The following is a 12,756-nucleotide window of genomic DNA, read 5'->3' as shown; positions in this document are numbered from 1 at the left end:
AGAGAGAGAGAGAGAGAGAACAAGAGAAACATAAGAACAAAATTGTTAGGGGAGGGACATCTCTGCACCGCATCTCAATGTGCCAAAGCTACAGGCTACATTGTGTCAGCATCCTCCTGGACCGCAGACAATGGAGACCAAGGTGAAACTGGCAGTTAGTAGATACTTCTGAGCTCTGATTTTCAGTAGACTTTATCCAAAAACAGCATTTTCAATTATAAATAAAAACTTTCTCCACCTCTTCCTACTTGAAGCAAGTACAGAAGGCCCCTGTTTAAAATGCAGCCCCCGAGCTGCCACCAGCCTGCGTGTTCAGCTGCCAGTGGCTTTTGTGTACAAAGATGTTAATTGGTGCTAATCCCCTTGTAGAAGCTGTTTTGGTAGCCTGACCTGGCACCCTAAAGAAGGACACCTTGGTGTGAAAAACTAAAGGGTCCATTGAGGAGGGAGTGAAAGGCAGGCAGGCATTCCAACACATTTTAATTTTAGGAATTAAAAAGAGGAAGATCATGATGGAGACCCTAGAGAAATTTTACAAAGCTTTTATGCTAGTGAAGTAAGTCCTACAAACACCCAGGCTACAGCTACACACTCACACACACACACACAGACACACGCATGCACATGCACACACACACACACACATGAGAAAGAACACACACGTGCACAAATACATATGCACACACTCACACACACACATGCATACACACTCACACAGGAAAGAAAACATATGCACACATACATGCACACAAGAGAGAGAAAGAAAGCGATCCCAAAATGGGGACAACAGGGGACTGATTCTATTTCTCTACTTCATTGCTTTAGCTTATAAGCCATTTTTTCTGAAACCTGAAAAGTAAATTGATTTATGTGACTTATTGAAGTGTCTGACTGTCCCCGCCCTAGCTGAGCAAACCAATGTGTTTATGAAAATCAAATTCCTATCCTTTCCAGCCCCCGAGGACTCAGCTGGAGGCTTCATTTAGTTGAAGAACAGCATCCAACTCAGTGGCTTCGGGTAAGTTTGTATGAGAGGTTCATTTTAAGAGAAAGATAAAAAGAAATTAGCAATTCTCGTGGCAACTTTTAACTATCTCTACTACAGTGGCAAGGGAACAATGTCCTGACACAGGGTATTACCCTACACAGAAATTTAGAGATTACACATTCACACCTTGGGTGGCAAATTATGCTAATGGAATGCGTGATGGACAACTGCGAGGTTGTAAGGTTTTTGACAGAGTTCACAGATCAACTCCTTGGGTGAAATGAGCGGGCCTTTCACCCACTGCAAACTGAAGGATGGAAAGATAAGAGACGGCTAAAACTTTACCAAGTGCCAATTTTTTTGCGGGGGGGAGATTCAAGACAGGGTTTCTCTGTAGCTTTGGAGCCTGTACTGGAACTCACTCTTGTAGATTGGGTTGGCCTCGAACTCATAGAAATCCACCTACCTCTGCCTCCCGAGTGCTGGGATTAAAGGTGTGCACCACCACTGCCTGACAATTTTTTAACCTCACTGGGTTTTGACGTTTCTCTCTTACCCCAATTAGCCCAGCATATGTAGATGACAACATGGAGTCAGGAGGTGGGGTTCTGATGAGAAGGCTTGAATGTCTTCAAACCTGGAGAGAGGATGGCAAGCTTATCTGGTTCATAGCACCAGAAATTACTCCAGGTGATTTCTTTTTACTTTAGATTCTGTGCAGAAGAGTAGGCTAAAAGAATCTAAGAGCCAGAGGTGGAGGAGGTCTCCAAGGAAACAGCATCTCTCAGACACAACAGGACAGATGCACATATGAACTCACGGAGACCGTGACAGCACACACACTGATGCACATGTGAACTCACAGAGACCGTGACAGCACACACACTGATGCACATGTGAACTCACAGAGACCGTGACAGCACACACACTGATGCACATGTGAACTCACAGAGAACGTGACAGCACACACGAGACCTGCACATGCTAAAACAAGACAAAATCCCAGAGCTGGGAAGCGGAAGTGGACTCAAAGCCCAGCCTCTAACCCAGAAGCTGTGTGTAATTGGTACCTGCTGGGAAGGGAAGAACAGTTTTCTCAAAGGAAGCATCACTGGGGAGCTGAACCACACTCCAGGGTAAGTGCCATGCCTAAGAGTAGTTTGTCAGTACAAAATGGAATCTGTGGTTTTTGTGTGTGCCCTTTTGGGGTTGGGGGCAGGGTGAGACAGAGTTTCTCTGTGTAGCCTTGCCTGTCCTGGAACTAGCTCTGTAAACCAGGCTGGCCTCAGACCCACAGAGATTCTTCTGCCTCTGCCTCTCAAGTGTGGGGATTAAAGGAGTGTGCTACCTCTGCCTAGCTTGTGTGTGAGCTTTTTGTTTATTTGTTCATTTTGTTGTTTTGGATTTTTTGGGCCTTTGTTGTTGTTGTTTTGTGTTACTAGTTTTCTCTTTTTAGTTTGTTTTCATTTTTTTGTTTTATTTTGTTTTTCCGAGAAAGTGAGAGAGAGGGAAAAAAAAGCATGAAATTGTTTGGGTAGGGGAGGTGAGGAGGATCTGGGGAGAGTTGGGGAGAGGAAAGAATATGATCAGAATATATTATCTGAAAAAAAGTTTAAAGAGAGATATGCCTGGGATGTAAAGAGATAGAGACCCAGCACCAGAAAGATCGGGTCTGGTCATCAGGTCTGGGCTGCAGCTGGTAGTGAGGGCTTCCTACCCAACCCGCTCAGAATCCCGGGCTCTGGCTTCCGTCTGCAGCACCAACAATGAGCTCAAATTCTTTCACTTTTTTAAGTGAAAACAATTTCATGTGTGGTGCACACACACGAACACATGGGTGCACACATGAAAAGCTCTGCTTGCTGCCCTTCTTTCGTGCCCTCCACCTTGAGACGGGGTCTCTTGATGAACCAGAAGTTCACCATTTTGGCTTGTCCATCTGGCCAGTGAGCTCCCTGACTTTGCCCCTCGAAGAAGGGCTTACAAGATACAACAAGTACTCTAACCCATCTCTCCAGCCCTCAAGGTACCTAAATTATGAAGACAGTCCTCAAAATAATAGCAGTTCGTTTTTTAAAATGATTACCACCTATGGTTACCACTGAGCAAACCAACGTCTACTCCAAATACGAATCTTTCAAAAGATTTTGAAAAACTATTTCAAAATTATTTGATGGAGGCTGGGCATCTACCACACTGTTTCATTTGATCTCGTGTTCAGTTATTAAAACCAGAACTTAAATATGTTCACCCATTCAGAACACTGTTAAGTTGTGAAGAAAAAATTCAGCACCCATATTCACTACACACTTATTTTAAAATCATACCAGGTAATAAAAATAAGTGAGACAGAGCCTGGAGAGATGGCTCAGAGGTTAAGGGTGCTGACTGCTCTATCCTGAGGACCAGAGTTTCCATCCTATCATCCCTAACAAGTGATTCATATATTGCTGAGAATAGAACTCCAAGTCAGCAGGTCCCTCTTCAGGCTTACCCAGGCATTTGTACACATGTGTGGACATAAACTCACGCAGGCATACACACACTACAAATAATTTTAAAAAAATTAAATCTTAAAAATAGGTATAAAGGTGCTAATTTCTTCAAATGTTTAACCATAATCTATAGTAGATATTCAATTGGTATTTGTTGAATTAAACTTTACTGACCATTTCCTGTAAACATTAGAAGCCTTACTCTGTCCCTACACAGTGGGGACACTTTTAACATTACTTTGTCTTTCCTGTCCATCAGATTGTTCTAAAATAAACACATGTAAAGTCCTGGCATTGTTATTCATTGTTATTTTAGCTTTGCAGCAACACCATGGATGATGCCAAGGCCTAAAACATCTCAGAAGCTAGGCAAGTGCAATGTCTCCCATTGAGTTGCACTCCTAGCCCACCCTTGCTTTTTTGTTATTGTGTGTGTGTGTGCATGTATATGTGTGTGGTGTGTGTGTATATATGTGTGGTGTGTGTGTATATATGTGTGGTGTGTGTGTATATGTGTGTGTGTATATGTGTGTGTGTATAGTTGCCTACAGAAATGAAAAGAGGGTGTTGGGTTCCCTGGATTCAAAGTCATACATGGTTGGGAACAGTCCATTGACAGTTGCTGGAGAATGAGCGCTGGTCTTCTGGGAGAGCAGCCAGCAAGTACTCTTAACTGTTGAGCCATCTGTTGTCTCCCCCCACCTCTACTTTTATCAATACAGTTTTATTAGATTCTCAGACTTATATTTTGTGTCTGCCTTATGGCTACTTTCTTGCTACAATGGCAGTCAGGTCATTGCAACAGAGACAAGTGTGCTAAGTCCTGAAGTAGATTTCCAATAAACATGCTTCTCTTGTTCATTGTCCTTTGCTGACAGTGGTGGCTTCAGTGAAACAAAATATTTTCCAATGTTTTAAGCTCCAGGTGCAGCATCATTCACAAAAGGCCTACATGGCCATCTTGCATGGAGCTGAACCTTACAGACCAGAGGGAAAGACCCAGCAAAGAGCCATGCCTAACTTGACCCATAGTCTAGAGCTGTGTGTTTAACATTGGCCTCGCATGCTCGTGGCCTTGGTTTCTGTCCTAGCAGATAGAAATAAAATGCACAAACAAGCCAAGAAGCACTGGTCTAAGCTAGATTATGTTTGTCGTCAAGACCTCTTCACAAAAACGGTATCTAACAAAAACCTAGAGATTCAGGGTTAGCTGGGCAGAAAGTGTGGATCCAAGCATTTGAGATTCAAGGGCAAAGTGTTAGCTTCTGCTTAGCTCTGGTGCACAATGATGTCAGAGGAGTGATTACAAAGAGAGATGGGAAGCCACAGCCAAGCCAGACCACTTCTTAACACTTCACATCAGGAACCAAGCCTCCACACCTGAGCAGAGTTTAGTGTAACACAGAAAAGGGGTTTGAGTCTTAAAAAAATAAGGGTGAGGGTAACATGATGTCACCACACCCTTGAGGACTTTTAGACCTCAGTAAAAAGTCTAGATTTTAGACTGGGACTAAGCAGGTCATGGGATCACTGAAGGATTTAAGTGAGACAATCCAATGTGGATGTAAAGAAATGGGTAAAGGAGAATGAACTGAAATAGGGAGACTCCGTGGCTAAGAAAAGTCTAAAATCCGGGTCTCCAAAATCTCTGTTGGTATCCTTTGTGCTACTCTGGGCTGTTGGAGGAATACTGTGCCTAAGTCTCCACCTACGGTTCCTTCATCTGAACGAGGCAATTTCAGAGCGGTGATCTGACTGTGACTATCCCCCTCCTCCCCCGTGTAGCTTTGGAGCCTGTCCTGGAACTCACTCTGTAGACCAGGCTGGCCTCAAACTCATAGAGAATCGCTTGCTTCTGCCTCCCGAGTGCTGGAACCAAAGGTGTGAGCCGCCACACTTGGCCTGGCTCTGGCTGTTAAAGACTAAATGAGCAGGACTGGAGAGACGGCTTGGAGATGAGGAGCCTGGCTGTGCTTCCAGAGGCCCTGGATTGGATTCCCAGCAATGATACCTGGGCTCACAACCATCTGTAATGAGATCTGGTGCCCTCTTCTGGTCTGCACACAATACGCTGTATACAGAATAAGTAAATAAATCTCTAAAAAAGAAAAAGAGAGAGACTTACATAGATTTAATCTACATGGGAAGTAGAAAAAGACAAGATCTCCTGAGTAAATTGGGAGCATGGGGACTTTGAGGGAGGGCTGAAGGGGAGAGGGGAGAGGGGAGAGGCAGGGAGGGGAGCAGAGAAAAATGTAGCGTTCAATAAAGACCAATAAAAAAAAAAGAAAAAGAAAAAAAGACTAGGTGTTACACTAAAGATCTGTCATTAGGCTCTCAATGAACTATGGTTTGAATTCAAGGGATGAGAGGCCAGCTGTAGGGGGCATGGCCCCAGTCCTACGGAGGATGGGAGAAGCCAGCCAATCAAATGTCTCAGTTCTGTGGTTTTGTTTTGTGATGAGGTCTCACCACGTAGATCTGACTGGACATGGAACTCATATAGCTCTGCCTGCCTCTGCCTCCTGAGTACAGGATGGAAAGTGTGTGCCTCCGTACCCAGCTGATGCCTCGGTTCTTAATGCTGAGAAATGAATGATGAGATTCTCAAATGCAAGAGGAAGACGGACCATTTGTTCAGATGGGTGAACAAGGCTCTTAGAAAGGAATCTGGAGGGAGACAGGGGTTTGAAGACAGGGGTGTTTTCCTGGCGTGCTGGCTGCAATCCCTCAGCCTCACCCAGATTCTGAACCAAACAGTCAAACAAAGCAAACTCTTTAACCCTGAACACGTGGCTCGGCGACCTTAAAGCCCCATCCATTGTGAGATTTGATGGTGACCACAAACCTGAAGATGTTCATATGCCAAAGTACACCTCTCTTCCCCTCTCCATTTCAGAAACAAAAACTAAAAAACTAAACTATTTCAAAGCGATAGAAACAAAGCCTCCGGGAGGCAGAGCTTTTCTCCTTTTTAAAAAACTGCCCCTCAGTCTAGAGACATGGATCGCTCAGTGGTGTGCTTACATTAAAAGCATAAAGTCCTGATTTGGGTCCCCAGAACCCAAAGTCAATCATGGTACTTCACACTTGTAATTCCAGTTCTGGGAAGACCGAGATAGAAGGGTCCCTGGCACTCACTGGTTAGCCAGCCTAGCCGACTTGGCAAAGTTCAGACCTATTTTTTTAAAAAAATAAGTTACAGGAAGGTTGCCCTCTGGTCTACGCACACACCTGTATGTACACACAGAGGCACCTGCACACTCACACACAAACATGCATGCACACACAAACACACAAGCACACACGCAGATACCTGCACACACACACACACACACACACACACAGAGAGAGAGAGAGAGAGAGAGAGAGAGAGAGAGAGACGCAGGAGCAGGAGACCTGGATGAAAAGATGAACTATTACAGGCTATTATCAATGCTCCTGGTATGACATTGTCCAAATACATTGCTAACAGAACCTTAATACAATACCCTTTCCCTCCCATAAATCATCTCCCAGATACCAAACGTATTTCTCTTGGCAGGATTCATTCTTCGTTCTGTTCTACAAGCGGTAAGGGGATGCTGCTTAAGTCTTCCCTGCTACATTTAATTCAGCTGGAAGATTCCGGGATTTGTTTTCCTCTGGCTTCAAACACCTGAGGAAATGGTCCTGGGTGAAAAGCCCTGCATTGTTAGCAAATCCACTCTCCGACCTGCTTCCTGGGATCTGAAAATTAGCAGGGAGCACCCGGCTTCCTGCCCTGGTGTTGGCTTGCTTTTTTCTCTCTCTCCACCAGGATCTAGTTACCTTTGTTCAGCCTCTCAGATATTTTGGCAATTTCCCTTTTCTTCAGGGGAAGAAGAATTGGGGAGTTGGGTTCCTTTTCTTAAGAGTCCGAGGCAGGAAAAGCAGGTGAAAAAGTTAACTGAGGAAAGAAAAAAAAGGGGGGCAAAACAAAACAGTGCCAGTACCATAATTACCCAAGTAGTGTAAAGCTCTATTCTCTCTGGGATGAAAAAGGGGAATTACACATGTAACTTCCATTAACATTAATGGCACTTACCTCCAAACTCCCCAGAGCATCAGCGGGACAATGGCCTTAGAGCAACCACTGACCCTTTACCCTTTCAGCTCTCCTGTTGTCTGTTTAAAGGGCAGGGAGACTGAGGGAGCTTCACGAACCAGTGAGGCGCTGAGACTCTGGGTTTATTCTCACCTGCCTCCTCCCTGGCCATCTTGACATCCTGTAAAAATTCTGAGCACCCACCACCACCCAGTTTTCCTTGTTTTTGTTTTATCGCCATGCGCAGTTGGGGCACGTGTTTTCCCCTTAAAGGTTATGGGTTTCCAGAACTACGGTGTGGGTCCAAGAGTGTGATTATCAGGGAATGTGCCCAGAACCAGTTCCTGCGCAGAAGACATTGTTGGAACCAATAACCAAGAGACTGACCAGAAAGTGGGTGACTCCTGTGGGGATGTAGGAGGACTTTTAAGATGATGTTTTAACTGACACTAGGAGAAATGGCCTCCAATGCAACCTCCAAGATGGAAATAGATGGAGACAATGTAGGACGGGTATAAAGTGTAGAAATAGGTAGAACCCACGCACAAAGCCCTGATTCCACAGATCCTGCTGCAGGAACCACACCTGGAACCTCAGTACTTCAGAGATGGATGCAGGAGGATCAGAAGTGCAAGATCAGCCTCAGCTGCTCAGCAAGCTTGAGGCCAGTCTGAGCTACAGGAAACCCTATCTCGGAAGGAAGGAAGGAAGGAAGGAAGGAAGGAAGGAAGGAAGGAAGGAAGGAAGGAAGGAAGGAAGGAAGGAAGGAAGGGGGAGGGAGGGAAGAAGAGAGGGAGGGAGGAAGGGAGGGAGGAAGGAAGGAAGGAAGAAAGAAAGAGACTTTTAAAACAAGCAAAGAGCCACATAGTCATGGTGAGGTGGTAGACTAGAGACCAGATAAATATGGATTTGACTTCTGGCTCTGACCAACCACATGCACAGAACAAGGCTCTGTCTCCCTCACATACAAGAGGGTGAAAACACTCCCTTCATACGGCTCATCTGAGAAGAGCAAACGAGGCAATCAAGGAAGTTACTGAAAGCCTCAACCCTGAGCCTAGTACTATTAATTACTCATTAATTCATAATTACTGTTAAAATGATTTGTCATTAATAGCCTTCTAATTATTTTTTCTTCGTTAGTGGTCTGAGTGAACTGTCATTAAGAGTGCCCTGATGTTTGATGCATCTGGCAATCACATGAATCGTTTTAGAGTTCAGGCAGGCTCAGCTCCCTTTCCTCCAGCACAGTCTTCTCGTCCCAAAGCCACCATCTCTCCTCTCCACCACACGCCTTTCTCTAGACCTCAGCCCAGATCCACATCGCTGCCCAGACAGCACACAGACTTCCCAACCCACTGTGATGTCCAAACTTCAAAGCTCTTCCCAGATGTTGTGTTAGGTGTTTTTACAGTTGTCACTCCACGTCCAACTCTCCGAGGCCGAGCCTGGTCCTTTACATCAGAAGCCTCAACAGCACCCACCACAGCGTCATCTAACAGGCGAGAACCACCATACCAAGAGCACATAAATGGGATTTCATAGTTAAAAGTTTCTCTTTACAGCAAACAAGTACAGTGAAAAGACAGCCTGTAGAATGGGAGAAAACCTCTACGAGCTCTTTGATAGGGGATTAATATCCAGAACATGTAAAGAACTCAAAACGCTAAGTAAAAGAGCAAGTAATCTAACCAATAAATGGGTAAATGGGCTGAATGAACACTTCAAAAGAGACAACATAAATAGTAAGACACATGAAAAGTGTCCAACATCTTTAGTCGATGTGGAGCCACAATCAAAGCTATACTGAGATTCCATCCCACCCAGCCAGAATGGTTATCACCAAGAAAACCAACTGTAGCATGAATTCTAAATGTTTTTAATAATAAACACTGTAGTCAGATATTAGGGGGATAAAAGCTGAAAGATCAGAAAAGCAAACCAACCAGTCACTAGTTCTTACTTCTCTGAAATTCCCAGACCCATTGGGGTATCCTGTCTCTACAAGTCCTCAAACTGAATGCCAGAGCTCCTGTCAGCTCCCACCTTGTATTCCTCTCTCCTTCCAGCCATACCCCTTTCTGTCTCCACTTCTCTAATGCTGGGATTAAAGGCGTGTGATCCCAAGTGCTGGAATCAAAGGTGTGAGCTCTGTTTCTCTTGTAGATAGATACCATCTCTTGTAGCTCAGGATGGCTTTGAACTCACAGAATCCACCCGCCTCTGCCTGTGCCTCTGCCTCCCGAGTGTTGGGATGAAAGGTGTGTGCCACCACTGCCTGGTCTCTATGGATAACTAGTGTGACTATCTCCACACTCCAATCTTCATGCAGGCTTTATTTATTACAGCACAAACAAACAAGGAGTGGAGATTCCATAGAAGCTGGATTGTCAATCTCCAGGACCCACCTAGTGGTCCTCTGAAATGCACTCATGTGTGTGCAGGTGTATACATGAGCTGGCCCGGCCTGTGGCAGCAGAGTGGGAAGTGGACCCAACCCCAAGAAGCCAGTCAGCTGAGGACTAACCAGTCCCCCATCTGTCACGCACAACAAACAGAACACATGTAAGAAAAGCCCGCCACAAACCGGTGCGAAAGCAGCAGGTGCTTAAAAGGGTTGTGAAGCTCATGTCTCTCTGAGGTCTTGGCTCCCTAGGCCACTCACATCCTCTGGACCAGTTTTCCTTTCAAAGTAGAGGAAATTCTCTATTTCTATTGGCTTTTATTAAAATATCTTTTTTAATTTATGTGTGTGTGTGTGCTTTCCTGCTGGTTTGTTTGTGCACCGTGTGTGTGGGTGTCCATGTAAGTGTTGGATTCTCTGGAACTGGAGTTAACAGGTTGTAGTGAGCTGCCTATTGTGGCTGTGGGAACTGAACTTAGGTCCTCTACAAGAGCAGTACATTCTCATAACTGCTGAGCCACCTCTCTATCTCTTTCCCGCTCTTGTCTGTCTGTCTGTCTGCCCCTGTCTCTATTTCAAATCCTGCATCCCTGGTGTCATTCTTTCTTCTGTGACACGAGGCCCTGACAGTTTTGGCAGGTGGCCTCTCGACTTAGACCCCTGCCTCGACCCAGGAGAAAGAAGCAGTAGAGAGCGAAGACGAGCGTTGCCTGAACCCCATGTGACTCCCACATCCAGCGGTGAAGTGCCTGTCCTATCTGATTTATTCTGGCTATGTAGGTCAATGTATTTTCACACGGTGTCATAACACGATGGGAGGCAGAGACCTGAAAGTGAGTTGGAATGTGTTTGACCACAGCTGTGACTGAGGCCAGCCTCAACCCCACCACGTCTCAGGAAATCCTGGAGGGTGCGTTAACTAGGCAACAGATAGGAAGAGACAGAAGGCAGGATGCTGGGACCTCAAACTCCAATTCTGCCTCTTCTCCATTCATAGCTATGAAACACCAATTACAAGTCAAACCCAAAGGGAAGATTTTCCCTCAGCAAATCTCAGAGGTGTTTTTGTTGTTGTTTTGAAACCAGGTATCGTGTAGCCCAAAGCAGCTTCAAACTCACTACATAGCTGAGAATATTACTGAACTGATCCTGATCCCCCTGCCTCCACCTACCGAGCACTGGGATTACAGGTGTGGACTACCACATGTGGTTTTATTCAGTAGCAGGGATAGAACCCAGGGCTTTCTGCAGGCTGGAACTGAGCTGCACCCCAAGCTTGAGAAGAATTTTGATGAATAATTTTTACCTCTAGCTTCCCAATGCTAACTACTTATGAATAGTGGGTTGAACCAGGCGAAATACCTATCTGCATTTCTGATTACTATTTTGTGTCAAAGGTGAAACCGGGAGCCTTTTCCTTAATCACCATTTGAAAGTGCTGAGAGACTAGAGTGTTGAGAAACTCTGTGTTACCATGGTTACAACTTAGTTTAAATGGATGGGCATTAGCCTAGTGGCACTGATTGAGTCGGAGAAATGAAAAAGTGAGAAAAGTTTAGGGGCTGAGCAGCGCCAGAGCCACATCCTGGCTCTGTGTCTCTTGGGTTTTTACCTTGGCCAAATTGCTCAATCTGAGCCTGGGGTCTGTCTTTCTTTCTTTCTTTCTTTCTTTCTTTCTTTCTTTCTTTCTTTCTTTCTTTCTTTCTTTCCCACACCTATAAAATGGTCTCTAAATAATCTTCCCGAATGATTCTTAAAGTTTCCTAAATCAACATAGGTACCTGATGGAAATGCAGTTTCTCAGAACAAGTGGCCAGGTCTCTGGAGAAACTCCCAGCCATCTGCACTTTCACAATATGCCCTGTGGACAGTGGTGACATTAACATTTGAGAGCCACTGGTCTGGGCTGCAGATCTAGCTTGGCTGCTAGAGTCTTGCCTGCTGGAATCCCAGCCCTAGGGAGGAGGAGGCAGGGGGACCAATGCCATAGACCGCTCTTCAGAGGAGCATCTCTCCTGTCATCAGAACAGAGCCCATTTGCCCCCTCAGAGCCACCCTGAGCTCCTTCAGAGAGAGAAGCAGTGCAGTATAACATAACATGTACCCACACCCCACTGTCACGAGTGTCTCCAGTCCCCCTAGCCACCAAATGATGAAGTGCTGTACCATATCTGATTTATTCTGGATGCATGTGCCATTTTATTTTCACATGGTACTAATACAATGAAAGTCAGAGACTGGGAATTAATCAGACCCCACATACACTTCCAAAACCCTACCAGCAACTGCCCTCACATCAGTGCCTCACCGGGGAAGCAAGCTCTACTATGCAACTCAGATTTACTTACTCATCTACTCCACACATGGAACTTGTGTATCTGTGTTCCTGTGGTTATGTATGTGAGTCCATGCAGTACTTCTGCACATATGTATACACACATGTGTCGGCCAGAGGTCTCCATGGATTCTCCACCATTCTCCTCCTTCTTGTTGAGGTGCATCGTTCACTGATCTTGCAAGACTGACAGCCAGTCTCCCTGTCTTCACCCTGTAGCACTAAGACTGTGTTTGAACACCATCATGCTAAGCTTGTTACATGTGAAGGATTTGAACTTGGGTCTCCTTGCCCATGCAGCAAGTATTTGACTAAGGCATCCCTCCATCCCCCTACATTGATTTATTTAGAGACGGGGTCTCATGAAGTCCAAGCTGAACTCTAACCAGCTATGTCGTCCAGGATGGCCTGAATTTCTGATCCTCCACCACACCAGGTTGACGTAGTGCCGGGATCAAACCCAGGGCT

The sequence above is a fragment of the Myodes glareolus genome, chromosome 7, assembly GCF_982192425.1.
Source record: "Myodes glareolus chromosome 7, mMyoGla1.1, whole genome shotgun sequence".
NCBI classification, from domain to species: Eukaryota; Metazoa; Chordata; class Mammalia; order Rodentia; family Cricetidae; genus Myodes; species Myodes glareolus.
This window is presented reverse-complemented; position numbering follows the sequence as displayed.